Source organism: Ictidomys tridecemlineatus, chromosome 1 (genome assembly GCF_052094955.1).
Source record: "Ictidomys tridecemlineatus isolate mIctTri1 chromosome 1, mIctTri1.hap1, whole genome shotgun sequence".
Lineage (NCBI taxonomy): Eukaryota > Metazoa > Chordata > Mammalia > Rodentia > Sciuridae > Ictidomys > Ictidomys tridecemlineatus.
The window spans coordinates 35,880,434-35,897,938 of NC_135477.1; positions in this window are offsets into that span (position 1 = coordinate 35,880,434).

Below are 17,505 nucleotides of genomic sequence, written 5' to 3' on the forward strand. Positions count from 1 at the left end.
AATGAACCATCTGTGTATGAAATTGTAAAGAAGGAAAAGGATATTCATTCTAGTTTTGCTGTCACAACTCAAATTGCAAAAGTTACAGCTACAGTGCTTGATAAATGTTTATTTAAAATGGAAAAGGCATTAAATTTGTGCTTATATGTATAGAATAAAACAGTTTATATGGTATAGGGTTTAGTATTGTGTTAGTTGCTGTGACAAATTTCTGAGAAAATCAGCTTAAAAGGAAGAAGGATTTATTTTGACTCAATTTCAGAAGTTTCTGTCCATGACCACTTGGCCCTGTCACTTTGTTCCTGTGGCAATACAGTAAATCTTGACAAGAGCACATGGCCAAGGAGTGTCTGTTCACCTCATGGCAGCCAGAAAACAGAGAAAGAGAAAAAAGAATCATCAGTCCCAATATTCCCTTCAAGGGCACGACAGACCTGTAATGACCTAACTTTCTTTTAGTAGACCCTACCTCGTAACTTTCTTCTAGTAGACTCCACCCCACCTCCTAATAGCACCACAGACTGGTGCCCAAGCTGTTAGCACATGAGCCTTTGAGAGACATTTAAGATCCAAACATAATAAGTACTGTCATTTCACCTATCCACTGGGAGTTTTCCCTCACACAAATGAGGGACTGGTGTACCTTATGTAAGTGCACCCATGCAGTATTTGTCTTCTCATAAATGGCTTATTTCACCTAGCACAATGTCTTCATTGTAGCATGTGAATGGACTTTCTTTTTGTTCTATTCCATTGTGTATGTTTTTCACATTGTGTTTATCCATTCACCTACTGAGGAACATTTGTTCTATTTCTAAATCTTTCCTCTTGTGGATAGTGCTATGATGAACATGGGTGGGCAAATATCTCTTCAAGAACCTTGTTTTTAATTCTTTTGACATATACTCAGAAGGGGAATTGCATGATCATATGGTGGTTCTATTTTTAACTTTTTTTTCAATTTTTTTTTTAGTTGTAGTTGGACACAATACAACTAAGCCTCCCAAGCTGCTAGGATTACAGGCATACGCCACTGTGCCCCGATAATGTGCATTATTTTTAAAAGCCTCTTCCAATACAGTTTATTTATTTTGTTTATTTATTTTTATGTGGTGCTGAGGATTGAACCCAGGACCTCGCACATACAAGGCAAGCGTTCTACCACTGAGCCACAACCCCAGCCCACTATTTTTAACTTTTTAAGGAATCTACATAGAACTCATTTTAAAGAGAGAAAGAAAGATGATAAAGATTTCAAAAAAAAAAGCCTCTTATAGAAGTCACGTTGGACCAACACTCTATACTCAAGGCAGGAATTTACTCCCTCAGCTTCCATTGTCCCCATTCTTTTCCCTGAAGACACCCTATTTTTTTTAGGTGTCCACTCTTCCTTCAGAAGGCTCTTGACTCAAAGGAATTCAACCTCATACCCAGCTTTGGGAATATATCTTGCCCACTTTAAGCCATCCATGGTAATTCCACCATCCTAGCCAATGAATGATTTGGAAACTCTGACTTTAGGCATTCAGTTCATTACCTCCCTCTGGGGAGTGTTATTGGTAGAGGAGTGGCCATGTAACCTAAGTTGACCCAATCAGACTGAAGGGAAATGTTTCTATGGTATGATTGGGTAGAAGTTTTCCTATAGAACATGAACAAATAAATGTATCCCTGTTTGCTGCTGAAAGCCATTTCTTAATAGTGAGAGCCTTAATCTAAAGATAAAGCTGTTATACAAAGGATAACCACACCAAGAGAATATCAAAGAAATGGGATGAAGCCCTTACAGCATTGGTCCTGGAGCCCTTCTGAGCTCCAGACAGCATGTTTATAAACCTATTTTTAAGATAGTTTCAGTTGAATTTTGTTTCTTACATATCATAGAATCCCATCTGATACAATGCTCTACTATTCAGGAAACTTTGAGTGAAGTTTAGAATCATTTATCTCACAACTCTGAGGTCTAACAACAGGCTTCTTCTACATTTTCTCTTCATACATTGGCTGGTCAATATGGTCTTCTCAAAACCAACCTGAGGATGTTGTTCCTCAGGACTTGTTTTGTTTTTATATTGGGGGTGGAACCTCGGTCCTCCTGCATGATAGGTAAGCACTCTGCCAATGAGCTACACCCTCAGCCCATGAAGAGCTTTTAAAATTTGTGAGAAGATTTCCATTCTGTTGCTGAAAGAGGAATGAGGAAAGCCTTACCAGGAGATAGTCTGATTAGATCTAATATGGAAGAAGATAGATTGTACCTCATGATGGACATGGAGAAAAATGCAAGACCACTGCCAACCTATACAGTTCTTCTATGTGATTGATTGATTGGATTGATTTGATATCAAGGATTAAAACCCAAGGATGCTTAACCACTGAGTCACATCTCCAGCCCTTTTAATTTTTTTATTTTGAGACAGGATCTCACTAAGTTGCTAAGGCTGCCTTTGAACTTGTGATCCTCCTGCCTCAGCCTCCCAAGTTGCTGGGATTACAGGCATACACCACTGTGCCAGGATATGTGCATTATTTTTAAAAGCCTCTTCCAAGACAATTTACTTCCCCATGATGGTAAACTGTCATAACACATTGATTTTGTTACCATGAAACATTTTTATTTGCCTGAAATTTTTTATAATAAATATACAAATATATCCACCCCCTCTTACCTGGTACTATCTGGACAAAAGAACATCCTATGTCACTATAGTATGCTGATTTTAAGTCCTTTGGGTATAGACTGAGGAGTGGGATAGCTAGGTCAAATGGTGGTTCCATTCCAAGTTTTCTGAGGAGTCTCTGCTTGAGTCCATTTAGTTTTAAATTCAGACATAATTTTAATTTGTAAGTTAACTTTAACAAACTTGGAAATAAGTTTTTTCTAACTTTTCATTAGAAATAATTTCAGAATTTCAAAAAAGATGCAAAAAAAATCATGAGCCAAAAAGATACGGTTCTCATCCTTCATCCAGCTTCCCAAATATTCACATCTTACATAAAAATAATGCAATTATGGCCACTTATAGTGATAACACACATGTAACCCCAGCAACTCAAGAGGCGGAGGCAGGAAGATCGAAAGTTTGAGGTCAACCTCAGCAACTTGGTGAGTCCCTAAGCAAGTTAGTGAGACCCAGTTTCAAAATGAAAATAAAGAGCTTGGTATGTAATCCAGTGGTAAAGTGTCCCTGGGTTCAATCCACGGTATAAAAAAAAAAGTAATTGTGAACCCAGGAAATTAACCTTGCTACCATGCTATTAACTAATATACACACTTTACTCAAACTTCACTAATTATCACACTGATATTATTTCTGTGGTCCTGGTTCCAATTCAGGATCATACATTACATTTAAGATAGTCCCTTAGTTCCTTCTTTATCTTTTATAACACTGACACTTTGAGAGTACTGGCCAATTGTTTTGTGGAATGTCTTTCAAGTTCAATGTGTCTGATTATTCTCATGATTAAATTCAGGCCCTGCATTTTTGACAAGAATACCATGGAAATGATGCTGTGCATTATTTCAGGAACCACATGACTTTAATATGTCTCATAACCAGTGATATTAACTTTGATTACTTGGCTATGGTGGTATATGCTAGATTTTTCCACCCTAAAGTTTACATTTGTACTCTTTGTAATTAATAAGTATCTTGTGTAAAGAAACCTTGAAAATATGCATATATCCTGTTTCTCATATTTTGTCCCACTAAGTTTAACAACCATTACCTACAAGTATTACTATGGTATTGGCCAAATGATAAGAACAAAATCTAGAAAGAATCCCCAGAAGTACGTGATAGACATTTTGCAATTTGACAATATAGTATGGTTGCCAAGAGTAGGGATTTTACAATCAGACAGCTCCAAATGCATATATTGGTTCTCATGTATATTGGTATGTGATCTTAAATAAATTGACTTCCCCGAGGATCAGTTCCCTTTTTATGGAGCCTACCTTATGGCATTTATGAAGGCTATAGTGAATGTGTAGCACTTTTCAGTATCTGGCATATAGTAAATACTCAGTAAGTGTTAGCTTCCATTATTATTATAATGATAATGATTGTTGTTATTGTTCAGTCTTCAGCAGAAAGAAGACCCAGTTACTTGTTACTTGTATAGTTATGTATGTTAAAAAATCCTTTTCTTCTTTTTTTTTTTTTTTTTTTTAGTATTGATGAGTGAACCCAGGGTCTCATACATACTAAGCAACATCCCCAGCCCTTTTGTTTTGTTTTGTTTTCTTTTAAGACAAGGTCTTACTAATTTGCCCAGGCTGGCCTCAAATTTGTAATCCTCCTGCCTCAGCTTCCTGAATAGCTAGAATTATGTGCCCCAGCACCCAGTATTTTTCTGCTGTACTGGGTAAATGGGAAAGAAATCAGATTGAAAATGCATGTGTGTGTGTGTGTGTGTGTGTGTGTGTGTGTGTGTGTGTGTGTTTACACAAATATAATGTGTCCAGTATTTTAGGCCTGATGACAAGGAGAGAGACTAGTTGAGATAAATTCAATATAAAAATAGTATTTAGTAGTTGAATATATAGCTCAGTTGTAGAAAACTTGTTTAGCCTGTGTAGGGAGGGGAAGCATGGGAGGAATAGATGAACTCTATATAGGGCGGAGGGATGAGAAGGGGAAGGAGAGGGTATGAGTTAGAAATGATGGTGGAATGTGATGGACATCATCATCCAAAGTACATGTATAAAGACACAAATTGGTGTGAATATACTTTGTATATAAGCAGAGATATGAAAAACTGTGCTCTATATGTGTAATAAGAATTATAATGCATTCTGCTGTCATATATAAATTTAAAAAATAATTAAAACAATGCTTGTAGATGCAACAGTCATCCTTCCACCAAAGAACTGCATGCCCCACAATCACATAATAATTGAGATTTCTTGCTAGTCTTTAAATTCTAGTCCTGAATTCTTAGATGGCAACAATGAACTGAGGATCCCTTCTCTCAGTGTACCGTTCCATTCCATTCCATGCCAGAGTATCTGTTTTCAAATGCTTGAATTTTGAATGTCCTCCAAGGGTTCATGAGGAAAGGCTTTGGTCCCCAGGGTGGTGTAATTGTGAACTAGCAGAACCTTTAAGTGGTAGGGCCTTGAGGGAAGTTCTTAGATTGTTGAAGGACATGACCTTGAAGAAGACTGTGAGACTCCCAGCTCTTCGATTTTCTTTCTCTTTCACTTCCTGGCCATGAGGTGAATAGTTTGCTCTGCCCTGTGCTCCCTGCCATTGCTATCCAGCATCCTACCAGAGACCTAAAAGCAATGGGTCTACCCAGTTATGGACTGAAATCTCTAAAGCCATGAACCAAAAAAAAATCTTTATTTTTATAAGTTAATTATCTTAGGCATTTTGTTATAGTGACAGAAAGCTGACTAACATACCAGCTATCAACAGGGTTTTTTTTTTCCTATTATTTTTCTTATAATAGAAAAATATTTTATTTTTGTTAAGTATTTGATCTCTATCTAAAACAAATACAGATAGATAGGACTGCAGGTTTCTTATGCCTGGCCCACCTGGCCATTTTAGTTATACACAAAGAGGCTTAGAATTTGAAAAAACACTGATATATGCTTCCTTAATCTGTATGCAGAACAACAACCCGACTAGCTCATTCACAGTTTTCATACTTCATGTATGTTATATCAGCAAGCCTTTAAAAACTATAAATAAGTATTAGCATTCTCCTTGGGATGCAAGAAGTTAGGTGATTTTTATGAGACTTTTTTATTCTGAATATTGTGTGGTTAAAATTTTGACTGCTGTTTTATTGATCTGTAAAACTGTTAGCTCTGAGTTTTCTTTCTGGGAAAAGTGAATAGACAGAATAGGTAAATCAATGAAACTTCACCTCCCTTGAAATGGTAACCTAACATAATCACTTCTTCACTACCTTTTTCCTTTTCATTATAAAGTGAGCTACCATTATTGAGCACTATGTGCCAGGCACTGGGCTAAAGGTTTGATGTGCATTGATTAATTTAGTCATCATAACAACATTCTCAACTATGTTCAAGAATAATTTTTTCAAATGGAATCATGATTCACATGCAAATATAAATAAAACATGTCCATGATTTTATTTAACATATCAACAAATGATGAAATCATTTAAGATGTTACACCAGTTAAAATGAGATTTCAAAAACCAAATACTTTAACCCATTAGAAACCCTTACTTATTCATTTCAAAATGGATTCATAGATATTAATTGCACTATTATAAACAAAGGAATAGATTAAAAATAAATCAAAGTGAAAAACGAAAAATGTATTATATTAGAAGGACTGAAGGACTGAACTTTCAGTGGAGTTTCCTGAAATCACTCCCAGAACCCTACAAAACAAACCATATGAGGAAGTTCTATTTGTAAGACCAGACAACTAAATTTAAAAATACCTCATTATCTCTGAGCTAAATAGTGCAACTGCCCTATTACAACTTTATGTTAATCAGTTTGCTCTTACTATAATATACCTGAGATAATCAAATTATAAAGAAAATGATTTATTTTGACTCACAGTTTTAGAAGATTCAGTTCATGACCAGTTATTCAGTTCATGACCAGTTGTCCCTGTTACTTTTAGTTCTATGCTGAGGTTGCACATCACGGTGGAACCACGTATCAGAACAAAACTATTCACCTCAGGACTGGAAAGTAAAAGAGAAGAAGAGGAAGCAGATGGGGTCCCAGAGTCCCTTTCAAGGGCATGGCCCCATTGACCTAGAGACCTCCCACTAAGCCCCACCTCCTAATAATTCCACTACCTCTCAAAAATACCTTGGGCTGAGGACCAAGCCTTTAACATGCGAACATTTGTGAAATATTTCAAATCCAGACTGTAGCAAAACTTCTTATCCAGAAATCTGAAGAATGATCACTAGAAGTTGCTGCTGCAGAAAAATCTGCTTTTCATGGTGTGCATACCAGTAGAAAGCAGCCACAATGTAGGAAATCTTTGCCTCATTTTCTCCTCCCAGATCTCATTTGGGTGTATTCAACTGGCACAGCAAAATTAGTACAACTAAATTAGCACCCAAAACTCTAGCTGCAAGGAAATCCAACAAATATAAATTTCATCTTCCTAGCCTTGGAAATATAGAAAGACATACAAGAAAGGTAAAATGGGAGCTGAGCAAGCCAGGAAATAGTATCTGTGGAAGAGATAAAGCTGGGTTTTCATTAAACGCATTTCATTTTCTTCTTAGGCATAGAACTAAATTTCCCATTCTCCCCTGAGGTGAGTGGTACCCTATAATTGACTTCTACTAAATGAAATGTGTGCAGAAGTGATATGCTACTCATTGGCCTGGCTTCTAAAACATGCTCTTCCTCTCCTAGTTGCTGACTTGCTTAGATGTTGTTGATCCTCAGGGAGTTGAGCATGAAAAATAATAGAGCCCCTGTTAGCTTAGGCCCTGCTTGACTACAGACAGCACCCTCTCTCCACCTTCTCCCCTACATTAGTGTAAGAACAATAGTGTTTTTTTTTTTGTATTAAGTCACTGAGATTTGGAGGTTATTTTTAGCAGTAATGCCATGATTAAAACCACAAATGGAACCTTGAAGTAGAGTGCTCCTAAAACAAAAACCTTAAATGAGTGGCACTAATTTAGTTGTGAGAAGAAAGGAAACTGATTCCAGAAGCATAAAAAATGACAGTCAGAACTACACAGTGGCAAAAACATTTGGCAAAAATTCTCATGTATAGTAACTTAATAGGCAGGCCATATGCTTACTACTATATAAGCTCCAAGAGAAGCAGTTTGAGAGAGCCAAACTGTTAATATATGTTGGCTACTATTGACTATCAAGTATTGGCAGTTTAAGAAATGAAAAAAAAAAGAAAAAATACATAAATGTGGTGTTTTAAAGTAGATTATTTCTAAAAAATTTTCAAAGTTTAAGAAAATAAAGTAGACTATTTCTAGATCTCAAATAGTAGGAAATGAAATTTCATTTCAATGAAACTAAGCAAAAAACAGATCTGCTACATCACCACCTTATGGCAAAGATCTCATGAAAGTTGTGACCTTCCCACTCAATCCTGACAGCATCACACTGGCTGCCACTAGTGAGCCCTTGAAAGAGGCATAAGGATGAGGGGGGGGAAAAAAAGATTGAGAGCTATGTCAACAAAGAATTTGGGGTGTAGTATGTGGCAGAGGAACTGTCTATTAGGAAATCAATGAGAAGCCCATTAAGTTTCTGAGGAATTCATATATCAAAAAAACAAAAGTCTGCAGCAGAGAACTAGTGAAGGCATAAAATAACTCTCAACAGCCCAAGACCAGGAAGCAGACTTCAAGATCTACATATCCCAAAAGAAAGCCTTCTCATCACCCTCTTCAGATAAGCCCATGAAAAATAATGAACAATGAAGAGAATTCCCAAAGAGCAGAACCAAGGTCACAGAAAAATTGACAAAGTAATTTCTGTGATGAACAGAAATGGTCCAATCAAAGAATTTTATGGTCTAATTGTCTTCTGGTCTGAGAATTTCACAAGGCCTACCTGACTATGCTTTAGGCCAGTGTCAACTTTGTGTCTTTCATTTTCCCTTTCCAAATGGGACACCAAAGAGTCTCTGCTTACTACTATATATTTAGAGAAGGAAAAGGAGAAGGATTTAGAGAGCTCTTCTTTTTAGTTTATAAATTATTCAATCAAAAAGAACCCCCTCTATATTAGATATATGACTAGGTATCACCAGGGCTTTAAGCTGAATGTAATAACTTTGAATGATCTCTTGAGCATTTTGATGGGGAGTATATTTTGTGTAAGAAAGCTCCAAGAGAAGAATGAAATGGAAATTTATTGACCAGGAAGAAATGGAAATTTATTGGTGGGAACTAGCAGAGACTAGTTATGTATTTTGCAAGTTCACTTACTTTTCCTCCTAGGCACTAAGTTAAACTACATTTCAGATAGGAGTCCATGTAATTGAGTTCTGGTCAATGATATATGCGTAGAGTTGATGTAAGACACTTTAGGCCTAGTCCCTAAAACATGCTACACAATCCTCTATGCTTTCTTCTTTTTTTAAAGTGAGAGAGAGAGAGGGAGAGAGAGAGAATTTTAATATTTATTTTTTAGTTATCGGCGGACACAACATCTTTGTCGGTATGTGGTGCTGAGGATCGAACCCGGGCCGCACGCATGCCAGGCAAGCGCGTTACCGCTTGAGCCACATCCCCAGCCCTCCTCTATGCTTTCTTTTGCCCTTAATCTAATAGCTAAGTGTCTACACCTAAGGTTCCTAAAGGATTGTGGGGAACAGAAACTCCTAGCTGACCACAAGACGTGTGTGAATGGTAAACTTTTCCTGTATTAAGTCATTAAAATTTTGTACTTGGTAGAGAATTTAATGTTAAAAAAAACTTTACCATACAAATTTAATATGCTAAATACTATATGATAAATGCTAAGTATAAGAATTTTCAGATGTATAAATAAATTATTTCATCTGTTAGATGATTACAGGCCAGCCTAAGACAATTGAGGCACTCCATGAAAAACAGTACCCCTTAGGACTAAGGGATTAAATCTCTCAGGGGGAAATGACACAGCCAAGCTAGCTCTAGTCTTATGGAGTATGAGACATACCAGAAAATTAGGAGTTAAAAAGTAGACCAGTGTTCAAGGTTATAAAATTAAGATGACACAACAGGAAATGGGAGGTTGGAAAGACAGCTCAGTCTGCAGAGACTATATGGTCAGCAAAGATACCAAGAAGCCAGAGCCAAGAAAAAGAAGATCATTAAAATGAAACCCAGTGAGGGCAGGTCAATGGTCTGTCATGTTCCAAAACCCAATTAGGAACTTTCCCAAATGATAGCAAGGACTAGATGGTAAGGGGCAATGGTGAGAATAAAATAGTCACTAATGTAACCTGCTGTTACCTCTACTTTGTTAGCATTATAAAAAGCAAATCCTGAGTAACAGACTTCACATGACAATGAGACACACATCAAGTGAAAAGGCATGAGAAAAAGGGCACAGTGCAACTAAGGCCCACCTCCACATGTGATGACATCAAGGGACAGCGACGATGTCTACCCTGAAGATACCATAAAAGCTATACACCTTTGTCCTTTGTTTGAGTTGGCCTGATATTTCTGTCCCCAATATGCTGTTTCCTTCTGTTTGAGCATAATAGTCGTTTTCCTGTCCCAGTGGTGTTTTTATCTGATTCTTATGGTAGAGAGAACAGAAAAAAAAAAAAACAAGTTGGTGACAAGCTTATTTGATAAATTCCCATGAGAATTTAAAGATGTACCTGTATGATATTACTTAACATGATATAGCTTTTCCCAACAAGGTGAAAGTTTCATAGCCATGAGCCAAGGCTGTAGAGTGTGATCAGGCAGGCCAGATCAAGACTGTGAAGATGGCTACAGGGCACATATAAGAAAGTGCAGGCTAGCATGATCCTTCCTTCCCTAGAAGTACACCTAGCTTCTCAATACAACTTTCAATATGATTTTAGAATGAAAGAATGGGAAGCACTTCCATGGTGCTTCTTCTAAAAAAATGCCCAAAAGTTAATGACTTAATGACTAAACTAGCACTAATTTCTCATTGTCATTCTTTTATGGCATAACATCGGTTAATGTAAGTGGTAAGAATATTTGTTTTTGAAGCCAGCTCTATATAAGTCTACCTTCCTGAAACTGCCATGCTTTGAAAGAACCCAAGCTAGCCAAACAAAGATATCATGTGAAGGGAGAATGATAACGAGCCAGCCCAAGTTGTCCAATTATTCCAAGCTAGAAACTGGACATGAAAATGAAGACGTCATCTTGTACAGTTCAGCTTCAGCAGACATGATGAGAGAAACCAAGGAACCCAGCTGAAAGCCAGAATTAAGGCTTCAACATGTCCCTTGTCCCTTTGGAATGCTATAACAACAATAATATAGACCAGATGGCTTATAAACAATAGGAATGTATTTCTCACAATCTGAGGTTAAAAGTTAGATCACGTTGCCAGCATAGTCAAATTCTGCTAAGATCCCTCTTCAGAGTTGCAGACTACCTAACTTTTCACTGTGCTCTCAAGAGTTGAAAGGGGCAAGGATCTCTCTGGGTCTTCTTACAAGGGCACTGATACGACTAATGAAGTTTCCACCCTTATGCCCTAATCACCTTCCAAAGGCTTCACCATGTTGGAATTAGGATTTCAACTCATGAATTGGGAGGGAGCAGGCACAAATATTCAGACCACAGCAAATACATGACCCCAGTTGAGTGTCCAAATATTTATAGCCATTTCAGCCATCACAGCCATCTCAGTCATCATGAACAGATGATTTTAAACTATTACTCCTGAGCCCTGTTCTCAAGTCCAGATCCACAAAATAAGGACTAAATAATAATAATAATTTTTTTAATAAAAACTTTTTTTCATCATACAATTCAGGTGTGTTTGTTTGTTTGTTTGTTTGTTCAGTGCTGGGGATATAGATAGTAACCCAAGGGCTGATATAGGCTAGGCAAGTGCTCTACCACTGAGCTATATCCCCAGTCCACAAAAAAACTATTTGAATGAAAATAAGTTCCATTCTTACTCTTAAATTAAATTATAGAAGGCCATTTTTTTTTAACTAAGCTCCTTGCACTATGCCCCAACAGACCAGGCTAAAAGTCAAAATCAATTGAAAGTTCCAAGTCACCAAGCTAAAACTAAGCTGTTTATCTGACCTTTTGATAGAAATCAGGATTAAAGAGATAACAGCCCAATTTCCCCAACAGACCAGTTATAATTGGCATGATAATGAAGTTCCTTCTGCCTTAGCATTGCACAAGAAGAAAGCTAATTGAAGTAACCTGATGTTAGCCAGTTATATTTGAAAAGTAAATTTAAAATAACTCACTTTTTTGTTTTTCTGATTTTTTTAATGTTTTGTTTCTCTGCTTTCTTCATCTATTTTCTGTCTAGAAAACCAAACTCTTTAGCTTGGTGTGTAAGGGTAAAGTTTCTAAGCTGCAAAGCCTGAGTTAAAATGTAAAGGACCAGCGGGCTGGGGATGTGGCTCAAGGGGTAGCGCACACTCCTGGCATGCATGCGTCCCAGTTCGATCCTCAGCACCACATACAAACAAAGATGTTGTGTCCGCCGAAAACTAAAAATAAATATTAAAAAAATATTCTCTCTCTCTCTCTCTTTAAAAAAAAAATGTAAAGGACCAGGCATTGTAAAGCTGCTTCTAAGCTGCAAAGCCTGAGTTAAAATGTAAAGGACCAGGTGTAAAAGGGGTCCGGCGGAGCGTAGGAGGGAGAGACCACACAAGAGACTTACTCCATGCAATTGGCAAAAGGGGATTTATTGGGGATCCATTCCAGCGCGCTGGGGCTCAGTGCTCACTCAAGAAGGGAGAGCAGCCGAGAGCCCAGAGTAGAGGTCAAGCAGAGCTTAAGTACACTTTCTGGAGAGGGCGGTGGGCTTTGCATACATCAGAACAAATCATCATGAGGCGAGGGAAAATTGAACAACAACTCTGAGACGTGATTAGCACATTCATTGGCTGGAACAGTTCGGGCGGGGGGTGATTGGTCATTCCTAAGCGGGTTACACATTCAAACTGATTAGTTCGGGCCCTGTGACAAACTGCACAGGGCCCTAGGCTAAATGGCCAGTAGGGCGTTGTTTTAACTATCTCAGGAATTTCAGGTTCTGGGTGTAACAGAGGAACTTAATAATACCTAATCTTTTACATTCAAGCTTTCCAGCTCAGAAACTTTACCCTTTCACAGGTATTGTTAACTTCCTATGCTACACTCAAAACCTGAAATTCCTGTAGTTGTTAGGACAATTCCCAGGACTGCCCAGTAGATATTCCCCCTGACCATTTAGTTGTTTAATAACCTAGGACCCTGTGCAGCTTGGCACGTAGGCATTCAGGACCCAAACCAATCAGTTTAAATGTATCCCCTCCTTAGGATTGACCTATCACTCCTACCCGACCTGTTCCCGCCAATGAATGTACTAATCATGTTCAGGAATTGTTGTTTGATTTTCCCACGGTGTATAATGATTTGTTAAAGGGAACCGTGACGTATGTAAAGTTCCTGCCCTCATCAAAAAGTGTACTTAAGCACTGCTCAACCCCTTCTCGGGGCTCTTGGCCGCTCTACCTTGTTGAGTGAGTCTGGAGCCCTAGCGCGCTGGATTGGATCCTCAATAAATCCCCTTTTGCTGTTGCATGAGTCGGTCTCTTGGTGGTCTCTTCCTCCAACGTTCACCGGACTCTTACAGGTGCATCAAAATACTTGATCTATTTTTTCTTTATCTATTTTATGGAGTGAAGTGTTGCCTGATTCTAGAACTGAAAATAAACCCTAATATTGTTAAATATTGTTAACAATATTTATTGTTATATTTATTATTAACATAAGTTGTTATGATTTTGCCCTTTGACACTACCCTCAAAACTGAATTGGCTCCCATATTTTTTGTTTTTATTTGATTAATTGACTGGTTGGGTTTTTGCTCCTATGTTAAACAGCAGTTGTACACCATTGGCACTGATTTTGATCCCTCGTCACAAGTGTGACCTCTGCAGAGCAGCAGGGATGGCAGCTGAAGGTTTCTCCTGGCAGAGTTTTCTTCAGCTGCTTTAGGCCAGAGGGCCAAGAGTAATCTGTGAAAGCTGACCTCCAGCTGCCAGAGGGCATTCTAGCCACTCTGAAACCTGAAATACAATTTTACCTTAGCCACCTGGTATGATAAAGAAAGCATTGGCTCTAAAGTTAGCTTAATCTGGACTCAACTCCCAGCAGTGCCACATAAACTAATTGTATGACTCTGGGCAACTCAGTGAACTTGGAGACACTGAATTTTCTTATCTTTAAAGTGAGGGTACCTGGGCATGGCAGCACACACCTATAATGCCAGTGCTGAGAAGACTGAGGCAAGAGGATAGCAAGTTTTGAGGCCAGTCTCAACAATTTAGTGAGGCTCTAAACAACTTAGTGAGACCTTGTTTCAAAATAAAAAATAAAAAGGGCTGGGCATGGGGTTCAGTGGTAGAGCTCCCCCTGGTTCAATCCTGAATACTAAAATAAATAAATAAAATAAAGTGAGGGTAGCAACACTTTGTAGGCTTCTCTCTATATATAAGTTTAAATATTACCTAGCATTTAATAATAACAATAGCTAATGAGTACTAAGCATTTCATAAATGATATTAAATTCTTTACTACCATCTGCTGAGGGCCATTACCAAGTAGGAATGACGCATCGAAATTTCCTTGCCAAGCGTACCCCATGCTGCTTAGAGGACATTTGATGGGACATTGCATGCATGCTTTAATGAGGTGACCTTGCTCAAGGACCAAGGCAGATCCGGGTTTAGAGCTGATCAGGTTTGAGGAAGTAACCGGCTCCTTGAGTTCAAGGCGTTGCCAGTTTAAGATAATGGGTTTTAAGGAAGTTGGAAGTTGAAGATTATTGCTGGGATTAGGGTGTTCCTGCTGCTTGTTCCCGTTGAGTTCTCGTGAGATTAAAATGGGATTTGGAGAGAGCCTCGTGGAGTAGGTGAAGTGTGCGGGTAGACGGCAGAACGCGTTTGCCCCTGGACCTGTGTGGAGGTGGTGTGAGAGCTGGAATAAAGAATTGCTGTTTGAACCTACAAAGCTGTGAGTGCCTCGTGATTCTGGTGCCAAGCCGAGACATTGGCCTTGGCATATTGGTGGCCCGTACTTGGGATGTCTGAAGCTTGGGGGTAAGTGAATTTGCTCGATCCTGAAGGAGAGCAAAAAAATGGGTGACCATTTCAAAAAACAACGTGTTTCTTGTTTTGATTTATTTTGTTTTTATTTCAAGTTGCCTGTTCCTAGAACTTTCTCAGGCAAACTGGGGAAAATGGTTGACTCAAGGTTTGAAGTTTTTCGCCTCCGAGGAAGAGAGATTGTTAGAGGAAGGAGGCACCCCAGTAAGACCAAGAACAATTAGGGCATATGTTGATATGATACAAAAATGTTGCCCATGGCTTTTTAAAGACGAGTTATTAAGTATATCAAAGGGGCCATCATGGTATCCTGTAGAAGGATTTTTCTTCAACAAGAAAGAGATGGCTAGTTCTGTTTACCAGACTTGTTTAAGATTTTGGTTTTTACAGACATCTGATTAATTTACAAAGCTAAAGTGTTAAAATATCAACCACTAGATATGAAATCAAGTACTCTTTACTTATTAAGTTCCATAAGGTAATATATTTAAACATTATGTGTGTTTTCATAAATTGGTGAATGGAAAAAGGTTTAATATTGCTTTGGTCTGTGTCTTTGCTGAAACAAGGTTACTAAGTGTTAAGAGTCTATCATGTGTAATTTATATACAAAGAGTATAAGAAGTTTCAGTTGGGTTTCAATTACAGTATAATAGTACCTTAAAAAACATGAAAGTATTTCATCTTATTAAAGTGGAGTAATTTTATAAGGGTTGTTTCAGAATGTGAATTTATAAAAAGCATTAACGGTTAAAAAAGGGATATAAAAAGGTTCTAGATGTGGAAATATATTTTAATATAAAAGGTTAAAGGTTAAATAAATGTTTCTAGATGAGATAATCTCTGTATGGTAAAGTGAAAAGTTGTAAAATGCCATTTTAAAAGATTTTGAGGAAACTAGACTTACTTTAAAAGCTTGAGAAAGGATGAAAGAAGAAAAAGGTATTTGTACATGGCAGATTGAGACAAAGCTTCTCAATGGAGTAAAAAAGAGCCTTTGGTTGAAGGGCAGCCATGTAAACTAACATTAAAGCGATTTATACAGAATTTAAGCCTCCTTTAAAAGAGTGAAGCTGTAGGTGGTGAAAAAGTACATTTAAAAGTACAGTATAGATGATAATTGGAGGGCTTTAAAAGGTTAAATAGAAGGTGGTCGAGATACCTTCATGGCGGAAAAAAGATTGCTTTACTCATCAAACTATATATTTATTAAACTAAAAAGAGGGAGATGAGATAATCTTTGTGTGGTAAAGTAAAAGGTTGTAAAATATCTAAATAAGTTGCTAAAGGCTTTAAAAGGTTAAATTGAAGGTGGTTAAGATGCCTTCATGACGGAGAAAAAAAAATAACCCATGAAAATGGGAAGATAATAAGATAAAAGATTTAGATAAAGAAGATTAAAAATTTGAAGTGGAAAACTTCAAAAACAAAAGTACAGAAAGGTAAAAAAAAAGAGAGAAGATGTAGAAAGATAAAAAAGACATAGGAAGATAAAAAAGATGTAGAAAGACAAGAATTTTAAACCCACAAAATAGGAAACAAAAGAAAACTAGGAGAGAAAAAAAGCAACTAAGGGTAAATATAAAAACCTTAGAAGAAAACTAGAAGCTAGAAATAAGATAGAAAATGGTTGAAAATGTCAAGTAAAGGTATTTCAGATAGAAAATACAAAAGGCTAAGACAACTATGGTTTAAAACCACATCTAAAAATTAAAAGGACTAAAGTAATTCTAAAAACTAAGGCAAAATGCTTTTGAAAGACTTAAATTTAAAAGGATCTTATAAGGGTATATATCCCCCAAAGATAAACTTAAAATAACCCTTTTTTTACTCTAAACTTTTTAAATTTGGATTCATCAGGACTTAATGCTGCGGAAAGACATGTATCCAAAAAATGTACATAAGCCTAAGGTACTTTGGAAAGATATTCTAACAGGACAATGGAAAGCTTCTGACCCAGTGTTTGTCTGGAGTCGGGGTTCTGTTTTTGTGTTTCTACAGGGAGAACAACAGCCGATTTGGATTCCAGAGAGGTTAACCAAAACAATTTCTACAGAAAAAGAAGATGATTTGACTGAAATCCATAACAGCTGATATCCAGAGCTCCAGCTTGGCTATTCTTACATCTGCGACAGTGATTAACCACGGTGCCTCTTTTCAATATCTATTTTATTATTGCATTTTTCCCACATCATAAAGTTCTATTTTATTTTTTGAGCTCATACAAACCTAGGTTAATGTTTTTCTGATCAGTTTTGTTTTTTGACTGTTTTTTATTTTTTGACTGTGGAGTTTTTAAACATTGCAATGGAGATTTTACCTAGGTAAAGCTACAAGGCCATTATTATTGTCTTATGTGTTGTATGTTATGTCTGCACTGTTTTGTGTTGCATGTCAGTATGTGTGTATGTCCATATTTTTATATGAGGAGCGCTCATGAAAAAATGGATCCGAATTTTTTTTTTTTATTCACGTGATTTAAGTGGTTTAATTTAAATTAGTTAAACAGCTGTTAATGATTGTTTTTAAAGGTGATTAACAGATCTGTTTGTTTACTTTCACTTTTCCTTTTCATCATATTTAATAATTCTGTTCAGGATAATGTCTCTTTAACATCATTGCCAGAATTCCCATCTCCATCCCAGTGCCGGTGAAGACAAAGAAAACCAAACTACAGCTTCTTTGATAGCTACCACAGTAAACTGTATAAACTGATGCATCAATGAATATAACTCAACAA